Here is a 19737-nt window from a genome sequence, read left to right on the forward strand (position 1 = left end):
GCTACCAGAGGAAGTAGTGGAGGTTGATACAATGACCAACATTTTAAAAAGGCATCTGAATGGGTATATGAATAGGAAGGGTTTAGAGGGATATGGGCCAAAAGCTGTCAGATAGGACTAGATTTAGATAGGATATCTGGTCGGCATATACAAGTTGAACTGAAGGGTCTGTTCCCATGCTGCATATCTGAGTCATAACAGACTCAAAACGTTAATGGTTTCTTTTTCCACATACATGGTGAACTTGTTTCTTTTTGACAAGGTTAGATTCTTCTCTTTTTCAGAGAGGTTCTAAGTGACCCAGGCTCCAACTAGACTGAGTTTGAAAGCTTTATTGGGGCCCACTTTTGGTTACCGTAACAGATGATGCTCCCAGCGTAAGCCTTTCATGTCTTGAAGAAAACCAGTATAATCAAAGGGGAGTGGCCAGCTCGCTGTGTAGGTAGTCTTCATTTAGATTAATTAGTTGCAGCAGGAGATGTGGGAAAAGTGTCAGTCTGGGCTACTTGCGTAATGTTTAAGGGGTTGGGCCTGGTCCATGACACAGATGTGTGCACACTCTTGGAGGGGTTAAGATTACATCCTTTTTGCTGTTTTGAATGGATGTAAAGGATCCCTTGGCAACTGACAGAAGAGGAGTTTGATGTTTACCTATCACTTGGCTGCTGGTCTGCCCTCAACCAACATTGCTGAAATAGTTTTTCTCTTTCCCTTTCCTGTGTGGAATCACACTGTGCAAATTAGCACCGATTTATTATAGTGCAGGACAAGACCATGTGGGTCCTCTTGTCATGGCACCGGCACTCTGTGCATTGCAACTTGGTGCCAATCTGCTGCTTGTTTCCCCAATAACTTTGCACAATCATCAAGTTTAAAAAATTGAATACCCTCCTGAATGCCTCAGTTGAACCTGCCTCCACCACACATCCTGGCAGTTCATCCTGACCCTTGTTGTTTGTCCCAAGTAAAGAATTGTTGCCCTCATCTTGAAAGTGCATCTTCAACAAACCACTTTAAAACTGCCACAGCTACTCACAAGAAACAGATTTGCTGGGAAAGCTCAGGTCTGGCAACATCTGTGGAAAGAAATCAGTTCATGTTTCGTGTCGAGTGACCCTTCCTTGGAACACTTTTTTTAAAAAAAGTTGCCATCTGGTTCCAACCCATTTAAGGGCAAGAATGTTTTCTTCCTCTTGGCTCTGACTGGACCACTTGTAGAATCCCTACAGACTGAAAGTTGGCCATTAGGCCCATTAAGTCTACCCCATCTGAATGGCATCCCAGCCACACCCAACTCTCTGCCCTATCCCCTTAACCCCTCATTTCTCATGGCAAATCCACCTGGCCTGCACATTCCAAGACAATGGGGAATTTAGCAAGGCCAGTCACCTCACCTGCACATCTTTTGGACATCATGATTGTGAAACCTTTGATTAAATCTGCTGTTAGTATCTTCTGTCAAAGTAAAACAGCCCTAACCTCTCTGGATTATCCTCCTAATTCTAGCACCATTCTTGTAAAACCTCTTCTGCATTCTTCCCAGTGTGTTTACATCTTTTCCATATATGTTTTCTACATTTACAACAGTGACTGCACTGTAATTGTGCTTCCTTTGACTGCAGTGTGATTTGAGCATCCCAAGGCTGTGAAATGATATTTGTTTGTTGTGGTTTGCTTTTTCTGATGAGTTAAAATTTTTCTGCTTTGGAAAGTAGTCTCCCCTTCCATGTAACTGGATGTGTTTAACTGAGGCTTGTGTAGTTTTGGAAATCATCATGGCTTGTGCTTCTGGCTAAGTGTTGTCGACAACAACAACTTAGATTATATTGCAGAGTATAGACCAGCAGAATAATGCATCCCAGGGCTTCTCACAGGAGCATTATTAAACACAAATTAGACATCAGAACACAGGGGATACTGGGTCAAAAGGCTAAAATGTTGGTGAAAGGAAGAGTCTTTGAGGAAAAATATGGATGTTGTGAGGAGGAGGAATTCCAGAGTCTCCGGGGCTGCTGATGGTGAAGCTATGGAGTCTGGAATTCAAGGCGCACAATATCTTAGGTCTATGGGGCTGCAGGACACTACAGAGATGGGAGTGAGATCATGGAATGATTGGAAAAAGGAGGATATAAACTGTTACTGGCCAGAAGCCTGTCCAACTCAGTGAGTTGTGAAGCTTAGGGGTGAATGGGTGTGGTGCAAGCAGTCATTGCTGGTTAATGATTGCAGAGATGTTTGTGTTGCCAGCGTGACTGGGATCCTTTGGGTGTGAAGTGCCAGGTATTGCAGTGAATGACCCAATATGTTACCTCAACTGTTTTGACATGCAAATTCTATCCGTACCTTGGGATAGAGGATAAAATATTGGGATTGGATTATGTTTGGGCCAGTATTGGTTACCAGTGACCAGAAACTGAACTGGATCAGGTTTCTAAATATTATGGCCACAAGAGCAGCTCAGAAGCTAGGAATCCTGCATGGAGTAACTTGCCTCCTGACTCCCCAAAGCCTGTCCACCATCTACAAGGAACATGTCCAGAGTTGTGAGGGAATATTCCCCACTTGCTTGGATGGGTGCAGCTCCAACAACACTCTAAGCTTGACACCATCCAGGGCAAAAGCAGCCTGATTGACTGACTGATTGGCACCACATCCATAAATATTCTCTCCCCTTATCACTGATTCTCAGTAGCAGTGTCTACCATCTCACCGAGACTCCTGAGACAGCTCCTTCCAAACGTAAGATGCTAGAACAGAAATAGGGCATGTAGCCCATTGACTGGTAAAACAAACTCAATGAGATGACTGATTTAAATCTACAATCCACTTCTTTCCTTTTCCACCATAACACTTGATTCCCTTATCGATTAAATATATGTTTAGTCAGCCTTGAATATATTCAATAGCCCAACCCCTGCAGCAAAAAATTCTCCACATTTTCTCCCCTCTGACAGAAGACATTCCGCCTCACTCTTTGTTAAATGGTAGACCCCTTACTCAGCGCTCTCGACTAGAAGGACAAGGGCAACAGATACATGGAACCCCACCACCTGCATGTTTCCCTTCCAGCTGCTCACCATCCTGACTTGGGAAAATATTGCTGTTCCTTGGTATTAGATTACTTACAGTGTGGAAACAGGCCCTTCGGCCCGACAAGTCCACACCGCCCCGCCGAAACGCAACCCACCCATACCCCTACATCTACTCCTTACCTAACACTATGGGCAATTTAGCATGGCCAATTCACCTGACCTGCACATCTTTGGACTGTGGGAGGAAACCGGAGCACCCAGAGGAAACCCGTGCAGACTCCACACAGTCAGTCGCCTGAGGCGGGAATTGAACCCGGGTCTCTGGCGCTGTGAGGCAACAGTGCTAACCACTGTGCCACCGTGCCACCCACAGAATTGCTGGGTAAGAATCCTGGAACTCCCTCCCTAACAGCATTATGGATCTACCTACATCACATGGACTGCAGCAGTTCAGGAAGGTGGCTTGCCATCAACTTCTGAAGGGCATCTAGGCATCTAAATAGCCCAGCCAGTGATGCCCAATATCCCATGACTTAATTTGAAAACCAAGGCTACTAACAAAATGGAATCAGTAGCAGGTTTCTGCTTGATGCGAACTGCGATGTTGACTCTGGCTTGTCTGCCTGTTTGAACCTGCATTGCAACGCGTCAGCCTGCAGCAAGCAATCCTTGCCCCTCCCTCTGCAACTGTGCCCCCTGACACTCTTACCACTGCCTGTTCCCTGCCTTAATTGCTTTCCAGCCCCAGTTCTCCAAATCCAGGCTAATCTTGCCCACTGCCGTTCCCCATTCCACTTTGAGGTTGGTCAGTTGGCTTGGACATGTGGCGCTTGTGTAAATCATTGCAGTTGGTGTTCAGTATTTCCTTAACCCTGTGGTGTACTTAAACTGTGATACAATTATAATCTGTCAGCAAGGTCGGTAACTGCTTTTATCGAATCAGCAACACTGAACAGAGGAGGATGAAGCACATGTTTATCTTCACCAGAAACCTGGTGACCTTCCCACCTATTACTGCTCCCATCCCTTGGCACATCTGCACTAATTTGAACCATGATATGCTGGCAAAACAAAGTACAGTTAGTTCCTTAATTAAAATTTATTTGTATACCAAAAAAAAATACATTAGCCTTTTCATGTTCTCTGTCAACATCTAATAGAGTAAATGTCCCTAACTAACACTCCAGGACACGTGCAGAACTGCGTTAGATAGAAGTCGTGGTGTGGCTGTATAGGATGTTGGTTAGGCCACTTTTTTTGGAATACTGCATTCAATTCTGGCTATAGGAAGGATGTTGTAAATCCTTTCTGTACCCTTTCGAGTTTAACAGGGGTGTTGCCAGACTTGGAGGGTTTGAGCTATAGGGAGAGGCTAAATAGGCTGGAGCTGTTTTCCCTGGAGCGCGAGAGGCTGAGGGGTGGCATTAGGTTTATAAAATCACGAGAGGTATGGATAGAGTGAATAGCCAAGGTCTTTTTTTTTCCCCCCACAGTCGGGAGCCAAAACTAGAGGGCATAGTTTTAAGGTGAAAGATTTAAAAGGGCATGAGGAGCAACGTTTTCATGCAGAGGGTGGTGCGTGTGTGGAATGAGCTGCAGAGGAGGTCATGGAGGCTGGTACAATCACAACATTGAAAAGGCATCTGGGTGGGTACATGAATAGGAAAGGTTTAGAGGGACATGGGCCAAATGCTGGCAAAATAGGATAGATTAATTTAGGATATCCAGTGAGCAAGGATGAATTGGACCGAAGGGTCTGTATGCATGCTATATATATCAGTAAAAACAATGACTGCAGATGCTGGAAATCAGATTCTGGATTAGTGGTGCTGGAAGAGCACAGCAGTTCAGGCAGCATCCAAGGAGCTTCGAAATCGACGTTTCGGGCAAAAGCCCTCGAAACGTCGATTTCGAAGCTACTTGGATGCTGCCTGAACTGCTATGCTCTTCCAGCACCACTAATCCAGAAAGATGCATGCTATATATCCCTATCACTCTAAAGGTCACTGTATTATTTTAAGCTGAAAGTAAAGCTCTCTTTGCACTGCCACTATCGGACACTCTGCTGTGTTCTAATCAGATTCTGACGGGTAACAACAAAACACATTCATCATATTAACCTGCATTCAAAACAAATCCTGGTCCTCGGGGTGAAACTTCTCCTAGTCTTTATTCTTTGGAGAAAATAGCAATTGCATTTAGTCTCTGTGTGATGGTCTGCAGCTGACTGCCTTTTGGTTTTAGTTTAAAAACACATTTCAGCATAGATTTATTTTTAATAATTCAAATACTAATTGTCATTTAGGGTAGCAGGTCTGGCCTATTTCCATTTCCTATTTGTTTCAAGTCTAAGCTGAGTACAAGTCTGCTCTCTGTCAATGTGCCAGCAAAGAGAAAATAAAGGTCCCACACCTTTAAATTGATTGCCTCTCCACAATGAGAGATGTGTATTTCCATTATGCTTTTCATAACCACTAGCTGTCTCTGAGCACTGCTATAGCCAGTGAAGTACTTCACAAGTGTGGTTAATGTGGAAAATACATCCAGCCAATTTATGCACAATGTGCATTGTCGAATACACAGTAATCTGATAATAGCCAGATAATCTGTTTGTTCTGATATTGATTTGAGGAATAAGTCGTGGCCAAGTCACTGGGGAGAAGTTCCCCTGCCTTTCTTTTGAATTTGTGCCATGGGTTTTAAAAAAAACCCATTAGTTTGACATCTCTGAAAAGCATAAAGGCTACGGGCCAAGTGCTGGAAAACAGGATCGGAATAATTAAGTTGTTTTTGACTGGCACGATTGCGATGCGCCAAAGGGTGGTTTTCTGTGTTGTAGATCTGACTCTTATGATGTCACCTCCCAATAGTCCAGTTGTACCCCAGCACTGAGCTGTTTGCTTTGATTTTATTTTTGTTTTCCCCTCTACCTGACTCCTGGAGCGGAAACCTTAAACTCAGCAGCAAGAGAGCAGAGACTTAAACACAAAAGAGGGATTTAGCTCTGCTCCTGAATTGCTGTCTTCCTGATCTGTAGCACTGACCAAAACCAGCTTGAATATACCCCCAATGGCTCCCCAATGGCTCCCCAATTGCCCTTAGCATCAACATTTTTTATAAAGAGTAATTCCAGGGTAAAGCCAAATGGCAGCAGATACAAAGGAGCACCTACTTCCCCTCCAAGTCTCTTCCCATCTTGCCTTGGGATTATAGTGTTCCTTTAGTGTCGCTAGGTCAAAAGGCTGGAACTTCTCCAACAGCATTGTGGGTCTACTTACGCCAAAGAGACTTCAGCAGTTCAAAAAGGCAGCTCACCATCACCTTTTCACGCAGTTATGGACGTGCAATAAATGTGCCGAAGTCCCATGAATTAGTTCTTGAAAAGTTGCCCTTTTTTAAATTTGAAAATCTTAGTTGTCATCCAAATCTCCGTTGCTTCCAAATGATGGTTTACACTTCATGTGTGCTGTTTCCGCCATTTAGAAATAGTGTTTATACCACTTTTGCTCCCCCCCCAAAAAAAACTTCAAAAATGTCTGTTCTACTTTGCTTTTGTACAAGCTGCTTTGTTTGCATGATAACAATGCAGGGCTTTGGGAAAATAATTCCAACTGGAGTGAAGCTGAAAACTAGTCTGACACATGTCCAGTTGGTTACAGTTTGTTTTTGTTTAAATTGCCTGCTTGCAGTATTGCCCTGGGAGACAAAACTGAAAAACTGGAGTCTCCTTCGTTCTTCTTTTTTTAATGGGAGTTTTGTATTGAGCAACAATTAACCATGCTGAGCACAACCTTGCGTCAGCTGGAAACTTAAGTCCACATTGCTTTAACCTTTGCAAGTTGGTTTATTTTCCCAGAGAGCTTAAATAACTCATTTAACTCCTGTAGTGACCAATCCCTCAATATCTTGTGCTTTCGCACTGTCTTCATGCTGCTCCTGCCCCCCCCTCCCCCCCCAAAACTTGAACTGTCCTTGTTCTTCAATTTCCACAGAGAACTCTGAACTGTTGTGATCTCCTCAAACTGGGAAGGCTGAACGCTACCTCATATCATCTGACCCTGTCTTAGCCCATCTGCTGAAATCCTGACTCAGACTTTATTTTGAGTCTTGATTATTCTGACATCTCCCATGTACTGCCCTGTCAGAAATATTGACTACAGGAGTAGGCTGTGAGGCCTTCCAGCCTGCTACATTTTGTTGTGCTCACAGCTGACCACCCAATTTCTGTTCCTGCTTTCCTCCACCATCTATAATTCCTTTAGACAAAGTGCTATGTCCAACACCTCATTTGAAGTTGTACCATTGTGGGAAAAATCTGCCAACCCACAAAAGCAAAATTGGCCAAACTGTACCAAAGCACCCAGAATGCCTCAGCAGGGACCAAGCAGGCTGATAAGTGAAACTAGACAGCACTTGCAGACAAGGGAATACACTTCAAGCACCCACTAACAATGACATAGCACCACCGCTATCTCAAAGCCCTGAGAGCAGTTTCACAACCCAGCAATACCAAAGCCACACAGAGCAGGTCAAACAGAGGCACCAGCAAGAGCATTGCTCCCAGGACAGGGCAATGGAAGCACCTCACTGCTTCAGAGGAGACACTAGCACCTACCTATGAAGAGGAATGGAAGTTCCGAACCCATCAATACTGTCAGAATGTTGCTTTGTTTAGAGAATTAGGACATTCCTTCGATAACTGTTTTCCGATTAACATCATTGTAACCACGTTACTCCATTTCCAGATACATTTTATTTTCACAATTTCTAATTAGCCTTATTGTACAGGATTATTATAAAAACTGGCTTCATCCTCGGCTCAAGAGAAATTCTCAGCTACCTGGACAAACTGTCTGTGCTGCTTCAGCTTAGTCAGTTTCTCTTCCAGCGACATCGCTTGTAATAAACAGCAAGTCAGTTTCACCCGATCTGGTTTTTGTGGTCACTACTATTGGGAAAATTTCTCCAATATTTTGCCTTTCTGTGCTAGCAAGTTCCACAGACACTCTACCCTCTGGGTCACCTTTACATCATTTAGAACTCGATTAGGATTAGAGTCCCTACAGTGTGGAAACAGGCCCTTTGACCCAACAAGTCCACACCAACCCTCTGAAGAGTAAGCCAGCCAGACCCAATCCCTTACTAGTCTACATTACCCCAGACTAATGCACCTAGTCTACACATCCCTGAACACCATGGGCGATTTAGCGTGGTCATTTCACCTAGCCTGCATATCTTTGGAGTGTGGGAGGAAACCCACGCAGACCGGGCGGAATGTGCAAACTCCACACAGACAGTCACCCAAAGCAGGAATCTAACTGGGTCCCTGGTGCTCTGAGGCAACATTGCTAACCATTGAGCCAACGTGCCATCCCTATGTCCATGTCCTTGCCAAGTATTCATCGTGCTAAGCTGCTATTTAAAACAACACCTCAATTTATAAAACTCTCCTTTATTTCCCCCCTACTTCTGGTCTCGTGCATATCCCCGATGCTTGTTTTTTTTAAAAAAATCGTTCAGCTGTGGTGGTTGCTGAATACAACTCCCTCCCGCCCATTTCCCCGATACCTTTCCACATCCTGTTCCTCCTAAAGCCTATCTCTTTGATCAACATTTTGATCAATTGCACAACATCTGAATGTGACCTGCAATCAAATATTTTGATGCTCCACTGAAGTGCCCAGGGACATTTTATCGCACTGAAGTCATGATAGTAGCATTGGTAGGCTTCTGGCATGAATCACCATTTCAGTCAAGTGTTATGACCCATTAAACCTGTCTGTCCTCTGACTTTCAGGGCGGAACATGTGGCTGATTAAGCAACAGGTGCTGCAATCCCAGGAGCAGAGGATACAGAAGCACTTACTGAAGAACAGCAATGGGATGACTGAGCCCAAGGAAAGACTCTTTCCACAGCCACTGGATCACTTCAGCAGAAGGAACAATGGCACTTTCTAGCAGGTGAGTGCAACCTTCGTATGATATGTCTTCCTCCCTGCGCACCCCCCTCCTATCCTCTGTTCCTTCCCTTTATGTCTAAATCCACACTGGATCAGGGACTTTTAGAACAGAAACTGTTCGCTCAACTCGGCCACTCTGGTGCGGCCTGATTTATGCTCCAAATGAATCTCCTCTCAACCCATCTCATTGAACCTTCTGTGACCTTTTCTGTTCTGCCTTGTGTTTGATCAACTTTCCTTCAAATGGTATCAACTATGATTGTAATGAGTGTCCTCAAAGGGCTGAATGGCCTCCTACTCTTATTTTCTGTGTAATTGAACTACTGAGTTAGAGGGTTGAACTTCCATAATCTAACAGTGCTGTCTCTTGAGTTCCATCTTGGGTTCCTCAGTGACTGTGCCATAGTTTTGGCCTGGCTCCTCCAGCTTTACTATCCTTTACCACCGAGAGCAACTCTGTGCCAACCCTTGTGGAATTTGAAAGATCATGTCAGTCTTCAAGTTTCTTTCACTGAGCAGCCTGGCCCTCTTTTCTGCTTGTCATCTTTTTTTGTTGTTTCCGCATCAAACTAGAAGCAGGCCATTTGGCCCCTCAAGCCTGCTCTACCATTCTGGAAGATCATGGCTGATCTGATTACTACTCCGATTTTAGCCTTTTCATCTGCTTGCTTATCAAGAATCCACCTTGAAAATATTGAAGGTCTCTGCTTCCATTTCTATCCCCTCAATTTTGGCTATCCCCGACGAGTTATTTTTGCACTTCCTCCAGAGCCTCGTTAACCATTGAAGTACTGAGCACAATTGTGGGATGGCTGTGGAAAATATTCTTTTAATTAAGATGTCTGTGTTTGCTTCAGAGGTACTTGGTCAACGTCAATCTGTGGGAGTCACATCTGGGTCCAGTGTTCCTCTTTATTGGTGGCGAGCAAGCCCTATTATTAAATAGCGTGTTGGCAGGTATTGTGTTGTTTTGGAAATAGACTGGATGTATGAAGGGGAAATAAATAACTAGTGTTTGGGTTTTGTCTGTTCCATTTGGGATACCCCCCCTCACCCAGAATACAACTTGTTTTAACTCCAAACTATCTAATTGTAGACATTACAGCACAAGAGAAGCCATTTGGTCCATTGAACCCATGTTAGAATGAGATGAGGGTCAATGATTTCTCCTAGGCATAACCTTGAGTGATACTATTTCATTCTGAGGGGGGGTAAGTATGGAAAACAAATGAACAAACTAATTGGGAACAAGAATAGATCATTCAGGCCTGTTCCGCAACTGCTGAAATGGTTAACCTTAAATCCTTCCCACTGTTTTGATAACCTTTCATTTACTACCCAATAATCTATTTACCTCTGTCTTAAAAGTATTCAAGGTCCCTAATCCTCTTCTCTTTTTTTTGGATAGGGAACTCCAAAGACTATCAACCGACTGAGAAAAGAAAATGGCCTCCATTGTTTTAAATGGCTGACCCCTTAATATTCAGTTCTAGGTTCTTTTGTAAGAGGAAACAGTTTCTTCACATCAATCTATTGAGACACTTCAGTATCTTTATATTTCAATCAAATCAGCTCTTGGTCTTCTCCATTCCAGCAGGTATTAGCCCATCTTTTTTTTTTAGCCAATACAAGACTAGCCTATCTTTCATTGCTTGTAAGACAACCAGAATTCCAGGTATTAGTCTGGTATTACTTCCTCTGAGCTTCCTTCAAAACAAACATTTGCATTTCACTTAAATCAGATTACCTACAGTGGAAACAGGGCCTTCGGCTCAACAAGTCCACACCGACCCTCCGAAGAGAAACCCCCCCCCCCCTCTATATTTACCCCTGACTAATCCACCTAACACTACAGGCAATTTAGCATGGCCAATTAACCTAACCTGCACAGCTTTGGACTGTGGGAGGAAACCAGAGCACCCAGAGAAAACCCATGTAGACATGGGGAGAGTGTGCAAACTCCACACAGTTGCCTGAGGTGGGAATTGAACCTGGGTCCCTGGTGCTGTGAGGCAGCAGTGCTAACCACTGAGCCACTGTGCCACCCGAAGCTGATAAATACTTCAAATGTGATCCCATCAGTGCCCTGTCGAACTGAAGCAGAGCCTCAAAACCTCTGTATTCAATTTCCTTTGCAGTAAATGATTTTACTGGTTTTCCTAATTACTTGTTATGTCTGCATGTTACCATTCAGGCTGAAGACCACACATGCCGGTATAGTGGTTAATGCTGCTGCCTCAGTACAAGGGACCTGAGTTCAATTCAAGTGACTGTGAACTTCAGAGCCAGATATACTCGCTATGTCTACATGGGTTTTCTCCAGGTGCTTCAGTTTCCTCCCACTGTTCAAAGATGTGCAGGTTGGGTGGATTGGCCATGCTAAATTGTCTGTAATATCCAGGCTAGGTGGATTAGCAATGGGGAATGCAGGGTTACAAGGATAGGGGTGGGCTGGGGCTGGATGGGCTGCTCTTCAGAGTTGGTGTGGACTTGATGGGCTGAATGCTGGATTAGTGGTGCTGGAAGAGCACAGCAGTTCAGGCAGCATCCAACGAGCAGCGAAATCAACGTTTCGGGCAAATTCCTGATGAAGGGCTTTTGCCCGAAACGTTGATTTTGCTGCTCGTTGGATGCTGCCTGATCTGCTGTGCTCTTCCAGCACCACTAATCCAGTATTTGGTTTTCAGCATCTGCAGTCATTGTTTTTACCTTGATGGGCTGAATGGCCTGCTTCCACAATGTAGAGATTGATTCACACCTCTCTGCGACTGTTTGGATAAAATGCTGTTTTTGTTCTTCATGCCAAACTGGACCATTTCACACCTTGCATTCCATTTGCCACCCCTTTAACCTGTCTATATCTTATGTCCTCTTCATAACTTGCTTTCTTACTTACCTTTGCATTGTCAGCAAATTTGACATCCACATCCTCCATTCCTGTCCATATCAGTTAGATGAATTGTCAACAGTTGGGGTCCCAGCTCTAATCTGTGCAGCACACCACTCATTACCTCTTGTCAAATTGAAAAAGACCCATTTGTGCCTACTGTTTTCAGTTGGCAGTCCAGTCTTCTATCCATGCCAACCTATACACCTTTTATCTTGAGCTTTGATTTCCCACAACTTTTGATGTTGCAGTTGTCAAAAATACTCTACTTGCCAGAGTACAGTTGTTTCCCTTAATCACCGCCACATCAACCAACTCCAATTGTTGAGGTAAACACTTTTTTTTCCTTTTACAAAACCATGTTGATTCTGCCTATGCACCTTTTAACTTATTCAAGTTTCCTGCTATAACTTCTTTACTCGTAATCTACCAAGGGGAAGTTAAATCAACTAGCCTTTAGGGATCTGCTTTTTGTCTCTCCCTTTTTTAATAAAGGTTTTGCATTTGCCGACTTCCAACTTAATGGATTGCCCTCTGATTCAAGGGAATTTGAATTTCTGCCCCAATCCCCTAGTTGTAGGGATTTGGAATGACTAATCCAGATGCCTGAGTGGAAGAGAGTTGTCCTTTCATGTAAGGAACTGCCAATGTATGAAAATCCAGGTTCATAACATAAGGGCAGGGTGGGCTCGATGGGTTGAATGGCTACCTCCTGTTCCTATTTTTATAATCTCTATGATTGCCCCTACAACAACATAGGACCTGCTCAAATCACAAGTGGTACTTGAGAACAGGCAATTATATACTGCTCAGGCTGAGGGAACCAGGGTGTTATACATTGCTGGATGTGCCCTGCAGGTTACTGTATGCCTTGACAGTGGGTCTGTTTTCAATTCTACAGCTCCTCAATGAATTTGTTCTTGACATTCTGATCTCAGTCAGGCAAGTTACGAAAGAGCCAATCTGCCTTTTTATAGCACCTTCATCTCATTTACTGAACTGTACTTCCTATAGTGGCTGGTAGTTGCTGGGGGATGGGCTGCTTGGTTGGTGGGGTAATATACTCAGCTGGGGGCAAAGAAGGATTTTGGTGTTTCTTGATGTCGTCTTGCACTAATTTTGCCTCTTGCTGTGCTTCTGTTTCTGCAGGTGAATATGTGGACCTAGCACAGAAATACAGGGCCCTGTTGGTCTCCCTGGAGCACCGGTATTATGGAACAAGCATTAATCCTGATGGACTGACCAATCAGAACATCCAGTTTCTGTCCAGCCAACTAGCGTAAGCTGGTTTCTTAACTGAACAATGATTTGAGTCCTATCTCATCCTGACTGTTGCATCTCCTTGTCCTCTCTCCTTTTAATAATGTCCTTCTCTAATCCCTTTCTAGCTCGAGTCAAATTTTCTGTCTGACTCTCCCTCCTCCGCTGTTTAAATTGAGTTTGAGGTTCTCCTTACCCACATTCTCTCTCCAAGTAACCCCTTTCCAGAACTGAAGGGTTTTATATTCCTGTGGGGAGTCGATATCACTTAGTGATCACCCAGCTCTAAAGTTACCTGGGGAAAGTGCTGAGCCAATGTCTTGAGCTGCTGTAGTTTGGTGTGGCTCAGAGGGGCATGTGCAGATGCTGGTGTTCCTTTTTTTTTAGATAGTGGAGGATACAGGATTGGAAAGTTTCAGTGGAAGGAATCTTAGTAAGTCACTGCTGTACATTTGCATGTACTGTGGTCATGGTGTGTCAGCATTGGCGTGAGTGAAAGTAGTGGGTGTGGTACCAATCAAGCAAGCTGCTTTGTCCTGGATATTGTTAAGCTGCTTGTGTTGTTGGAGCTGCACCCATCCAGGCAAGTGGGGTGTATTCTATCACACTCCTGACTTGTACCTTGTAGATGGCTTTGGGGAATCTGGAGGTGAGTTACTTTCTGTAGGATTCCTAGCCTTTGACCTGCTCTTGTAGTCATATGGCTATTCCAGTTCAATTCCTGGTCATAGAATCATATGATACAGAAGAGGCCCTTTGCTCCATGTCTGAGCTGCCAAAATTATGCTACTACTAGCACTAGTCCTAATTTTTCAAAGGGTAAATGGTAACCCCAGACTATGTCAAACATTTTGTGGGGAATTCGGTGATAGTGATGCCATTTATTGTCAAGCTGATAACTGGGTTCTGCCTGATTGGAGATGTTCATTGTGTAGCCACAAAATTGCACTCACCACTTAGCAGGCCATGATAAGGAAGAATCAACCACAAAACCCAATGAACCATGGCTGCCTGATTTTAGTCATTGTTTGGAGCACTCCCATCTCATTTTTGTGGCCTCGTTTGGCTTATCAATGTCAAGAAAACATTGGACTGTTCACTAATGACATGCAGAGAAACCAAAGCCATAAGATATAAGAGCAGGATTAGGCCATTCAGCCCATCAAGTTGACTCTGCCATTCAATCATGTCTGATGTGCTTCTTGACCCCATTCTCCTGCCTTCTCCTCATTACCTTTTGATCCCCTTACTCAGTAAGAACCTATCTATCTCTGTCTTAAATTTGCTTTAATGACTTTGGCCGTCACAGATTCACCATCTTGCTGTGTTCTGGGGTCGTAGCCCCTCTACTAGTGGAAACATCTTCATTCTATCCAGGCCTCTTCGTATTCTCTAAGTTTCAGTGAGAGCGCAACCACCTTTTCTCTTCACCTCCCCCCACCACCCCCCCCCCCCCCTCCCCTGCCCCCACATTGTTCTAAACTTCTTTGAATACAGACCCAGAATCCTCAATTGCTTCTCGTGACAAGCCTTACATCACCTGGATCGTTCTGATGAACTTCCTCCAGACACCCTCCAAGGCCAGCACATCCATCCTGAAGTATGGGGTCCAGAACTGCTCTGTATTCCAAATGTGGTCCGATCAGAGTCTGGTTAAAACCTCAGCAGTAAATCCCTGCTATTGTACTCTAGCGCACTTGAAATTAATGCTGATGTTGCATTTGCCTTCCAAACTGCCAACTCAACCTTCATATTAACCTTAAGAGAGTCCTGAACTAGGATTCCTAAGTCCCTGTGGGCTTCAGGTTTCCAAAGCCTTTCCTTATTTAGAGAACAGTCTAATCTGTTCAAGTACTTCTGCAGCCTTCCTGCTTCCTCAACACAGCCTGTACCTCCATCTTTGTCATCTGCAAATTTAGCCCTGAATTCCTTTGTTACTGTATAACATAAATAATTGTGTTCCTGACACTGACCTCCATGGACTTCTGTTGCTCACCGACTGCCATCCTGAAAGACACACTTATCCCTACGCTCTGCCTTCTGCCAGTCAGCCAATCCTCTCTGTCAGTATCTTGTCCTGAACACCATGGGCTCTGCACCTTATTTTCCAGTCTCCTGTGCAGCACCTTTTTTTGTCAAAGGCCTTCTGAAAATCCAAAAAGCTCTTGTCCACTGGCTCTCCTTTGTCTAACTTGCTTGTTACCACCTCAAAGAATTCTAACATGTCAAGCATGACTTCCCCTTGACAAAGCCATGCTTGACATTTCGCGTACTCTGCAATCTAATCCTTAATAATGAAGTCTCCAATCTTACCAATGACCAAAGTCAGGCTAACTGGCTTAAATTCCTGCCTTCTGAACAGGGGTGAGACATTAGTCATTTGAGCCCTCTGGGACACTCTCTTTTGACTGCCATCCTCCAAGATCACCACCAATGCCTCCACAATCTCCTTTGCAAACTCCTTCAGAGTTCCTCCCAGGGGTGTAGTCCATCTGGCCCAGGCAATTTATCTACTTCCAGACTTCTCTGCTTCCCCAGTAGCTCTGTAGAGATGGCCACTTTCCCTAGCCCTGCCCCTGACTCTCTTGAGCCTCTGGTATCTTCCACCATTAAAACTGATGTAAAGTACCTGTTCAATTCCTCTGTCATTTCTTTGTTCCCCATAACTACTATTCCTGCCTCATTTTCCAGTGGTTCACTCTTGTCTCTCTTACCTTTTCAATAATCTTCTTTAAAAAAACTTCTATCAGTCTTATTATTAGCTTCTTTACACTTTTTTTTTGTCTCCACATTACCTTTTTGTCCTCTTCTGGTTTTTAAAGGTTTCCCGATTCTCTGGCTCCCTGCTAATCTTATTTCTCTTTGATTTTATGCTGTTCCTGATTACCTTGTCATCCTCCTTTTTTTAGTAGTATGTTCGTCCTTGGGATAAATTTTTGCTGTGCTTCCCGAAGTAGCTGAGGAATTTCTGCCATCGCTGTTGTACCATCTTCCCTGCTGGACTCCCCTTCCAATCAACTCTGGCCAGCTCCTCCCTCATTTGTAATTGCCTTACACTCCATTGTAATACCATCACATCTGATTCAAGCTTTTTGCTCTCCCTTTTTTCCTCTCGCCCAGGTGAATGCTATCCTTTTATGCCCCTTAGGGCTTCCTTCATCTTGAGCTCCCTGATCGAGTCGGTTATATTTACACAGCACCACCAGAATTGCCTGGTCCATGGGTTCTACCACAAGCTGCAACAAAAAATCATCTAGATGTTCCACAGGTTCCTTTTCTTGGGATCTGCTCCAAATTTGATTTTCCTAGTCCACTTGCATATTGAAATCCCCCGTGATTATTGAAAGAATGATTTTCTTGCATGTCTTTCCTTTCTGATTTATTTTCTGCCCAACATCCTGACTACTGCTTGGAGGCCAGTACACTGAAGTCTTTTTCTCCTTTGGTCGTCTTTGTGGTTCCTTAGCTGCCTGCACAATTTATATGCCTTCTGACCCTAAATGGCTATTGCCTTTTTGCTATATATCTATTTAATTTCATCTCTCACAAACAAGATGATCCCTGGTCCTCTGCCCCACCTGCCTGTCCACCAGTTCCATAATCTGTTGTCATATTTGTCCTGGGAACTTTAATAATATCTCTCCCAGCATTCTTCTTCCCCCACCTCCCAAATTAGTTTAGTCTTCTTGACCTCTATCTACCTCCATTTGTGCCATCAGTTCATCTACCATTTTCTGAAGGCTTCCATGCATTAAGATAAAAGCTTAAGTTTGTTGTATTACTGAGTTTCTCTACATTTTATGGTTTATTGGTATGATATGACATTCACTGCTTTTTTTTATTCCTTTTTTTATTTTCTAGTAACAATCACACCTGTCACTAACTAGTCTTACCTTTTTTGATTCCATTTCCATGCAAACGAGCTCACTCCTTTAGGGATTGAAGCAAACAGTCTAAAGCCTCTACTTAGACTCTTTTTGAGTTAAAGCAAACTGAACTTCTGATTAACCTTGCAGCAACCTTTCCTGGTAAAAGGCTTCTTTTTATTGCTCATCTCCTGCTATGGCCCTCCCCTATTTCCCTCCAGATCCAAATGAGGTACCAGCCACTCACTCAAGGCTTTATTTCTTGTTTATAGCCAGACAATCCATCTGCAAACTCTGCCGACCTCCACCTCTGACATCTTGCGCATCCTTCACTTGTCCCTGGGATTGGTCCCTGGGATGGGAGACACCCCTCTCATAGTGAGAGGCTGAAAGAAGTTAGGTTTAACCTCCCTGGAGCTGAGGACAGGAAGTGAAGTCGTTGAAACATATCCGATTCTGAAGGTGGGCATTCATTTGCCAATGGCTGGGGAATGTGAGCTGCAGGAGGGTTGGGGGAAACTCACAGGCTGAGTAAGGCCAATGAACATTTTTTTAACAGAGGAGGAGGAAACTTCCTCTCTCAAAAGGTTATTAATTTCCAATCCTTTACCTTGAAGGATTCTGAATACTCCATCACTGAAGCTGTGATTGACATCTCCCAAGGAAGGCAAGGACATGGAGTGTAGACAGCCAGAGACTTTTTCCCAGGGCAGAAATTGTTAACATGAGGGGTCATAGTTTTAAGCTGTTTGGCAGAAAGTAAAACAGGGATGTCTGAGGCGGGTTCTTTACGCAGAGAGTTGAGAGCACGGAATGCGTTGCCAGCAGCAGTTGTGGAAGCGACGTCATTGGGGATATTTAAGAGACTGCTGGACATGCATTTGGTCACAGAAATTTGAGGGTTCTTTCATTAGGTTTACCTTACATGAGGATCAATGGTTGGCACAACATCGTGGGCTGAAGGGCCTGTTCTGCTGTACTGTTCTAGATCAAAAGTGGAGTCAAAACAGAGATCTGTTTTGAATGACAGACAGACTGAAAGATTGTGTCCTTGTTCTTGTGATTTTCGAATCCGTCCCAACTTTCCCCTATAGTAGTTGGTTTCCACTCCGTGACCTTTAGCTTCCCAAAAAACAATTCTGCAGCAGGAACTGCATTGGAAGAATTCCTCTAAAGTACCTTCAGGGAACATCCTTAAATTCTGCAGAAGGGTGAGTCAGGAGTCCAAATGAAAGCGCGATCTAAGCAGCCCCCAATTCAACACTCTAACCCAGAGTCTGATTGACTGGTCTTCCATTATTTGAATGTGCTTTGCAGCCAATGAGGTACAGTCCTGCTGCTATGGTAATGCAGAATCCCAGCAGCCAGTTTATGAACAGCAATATCCTGCAAACAGCAATGGGATAATGACCAGTTGATTTGTCTTTAATGGGAGTTCATCCCTTGTGGTTGGAGGGTTGGGATGAACTCAGATTTCTCCAGTTTCCTCATTTCCCCTCCCCCCACCTTGTCTCAGTCAAATCCCTCGAACTCAGCACCGCCTTCCTAACCTGCAATCTTCTTCCTGACCTCTCTGCCCCTACCCCACTCCGGCCTATCACCCTCACCTTGACCTCCTTTCCAACGCCCCTCCCCCAAGTCCCTCCTCCCTACCTTTTATCTTCGCCTGCTGGACACACTTTCCTCATTCCTGAAGAAGGGCTTATGCCCGAAACGTCAATTCTCGTGTTCCTAGGATGCTGCCTGACCTGCTGCGCTTTTGCAGCAACACATTTTCAGCTCTGATCTCCAGCATCTGCAGTCCTCACTTTCTCCTCTTATAAGTAACTTAATTATTTACATCCACCTGAAATGGTAAGCCTTTGTTCTAAACCCATCTGAAAGGTGCCACCTCTGATCATGCAGCACTCCTTTAGTATTACACATAAAAGTGAACAATGAATCATAGATTCCCTACAGTATGGAAGCAGGCCGTATGGCCAATTGGGTCCACACCACAGAACATCCCACCCAAACCCCCACCATCCCTGCAACCTTCCATTTCCTGTGACTAACCCATCCAGCCTACACATCCTTGGACACTATGGACAATTTAGCATGGCCAATCCACCTTGACCTGTACATGTTTGGACTGTGGGAGGAAACCAGAGCAGCCGGAGGAAACCCACACAGATGCTGGGAGAATGTGTGCAAACTCCATACGGGCACACACCTGAGGGTGGAATCGAACCTGAGTCCCTGGTCTGCTGTGAGGCAGACTCGAATGTAGAACCTCTTTTCTCATCTGAGCAGGATGTGCTACCCATGGGCCATACTTAATGCTTTTTGGAGGGGGAGGCATGGGAGTGGTCATTAAGTAGTGAGATTTACCACCATACCATTCCCAAAATAAAATCGCCAGACTACTCTGGTTGGCTCAAGGTCCCTCTCTTTGTCGCTCCAGATCAGAAGTGTGAGAACAAGGGCTTCCCACTCTCCCACTGGCTGACATTGCGGTTCGAATTGGATATTTGCGCCGAGGTATTTGGTATTGATCCGGGCAGCGTTCAGGATGCTGTCAATTTCACCAGCTCTTATTACGGAGCTGATCATCCAGCATCCAGCTGTATCATCTTTGTCAATAGTAAGGAGCCACAGGACAGGGTGGAAAGGATGGTGATGATATGGGCAGGGGTTGCGACCCCAATTGAAGAGGGTCAGGGGTTACTCAGATGGCATTCATACAGGTAGGG

At 44.4% G+C, this 19737-nt stretch overlaps 1 pseudogene; it reads left to right on the forward strand.

The window, feature by feature from the left end:
- The window catches only part of LOC140454681 (uncharacterized), a 35006-nt pseudogene that overhangs the window by 7614 nt on the left and 7655 nt on the right, over positions 1–19737 (forward strand).

Source organism: Chiloscyllium punctatum, chromosome 29 (assembly GCF_047496795.1).
Source record: "Chiloscyllium punctatum isolate Juve2018m chromosome 29, sChiPun1.3, whole genome shotgun sequence".
Taxonomy (NCBI): Eukaryota; Metazoa; Chordata; class Chondrichthyes; order Orectolobiformes; family Hemiscylliidae; genus Chiloscyllium; species Chiloscyllium punctatum.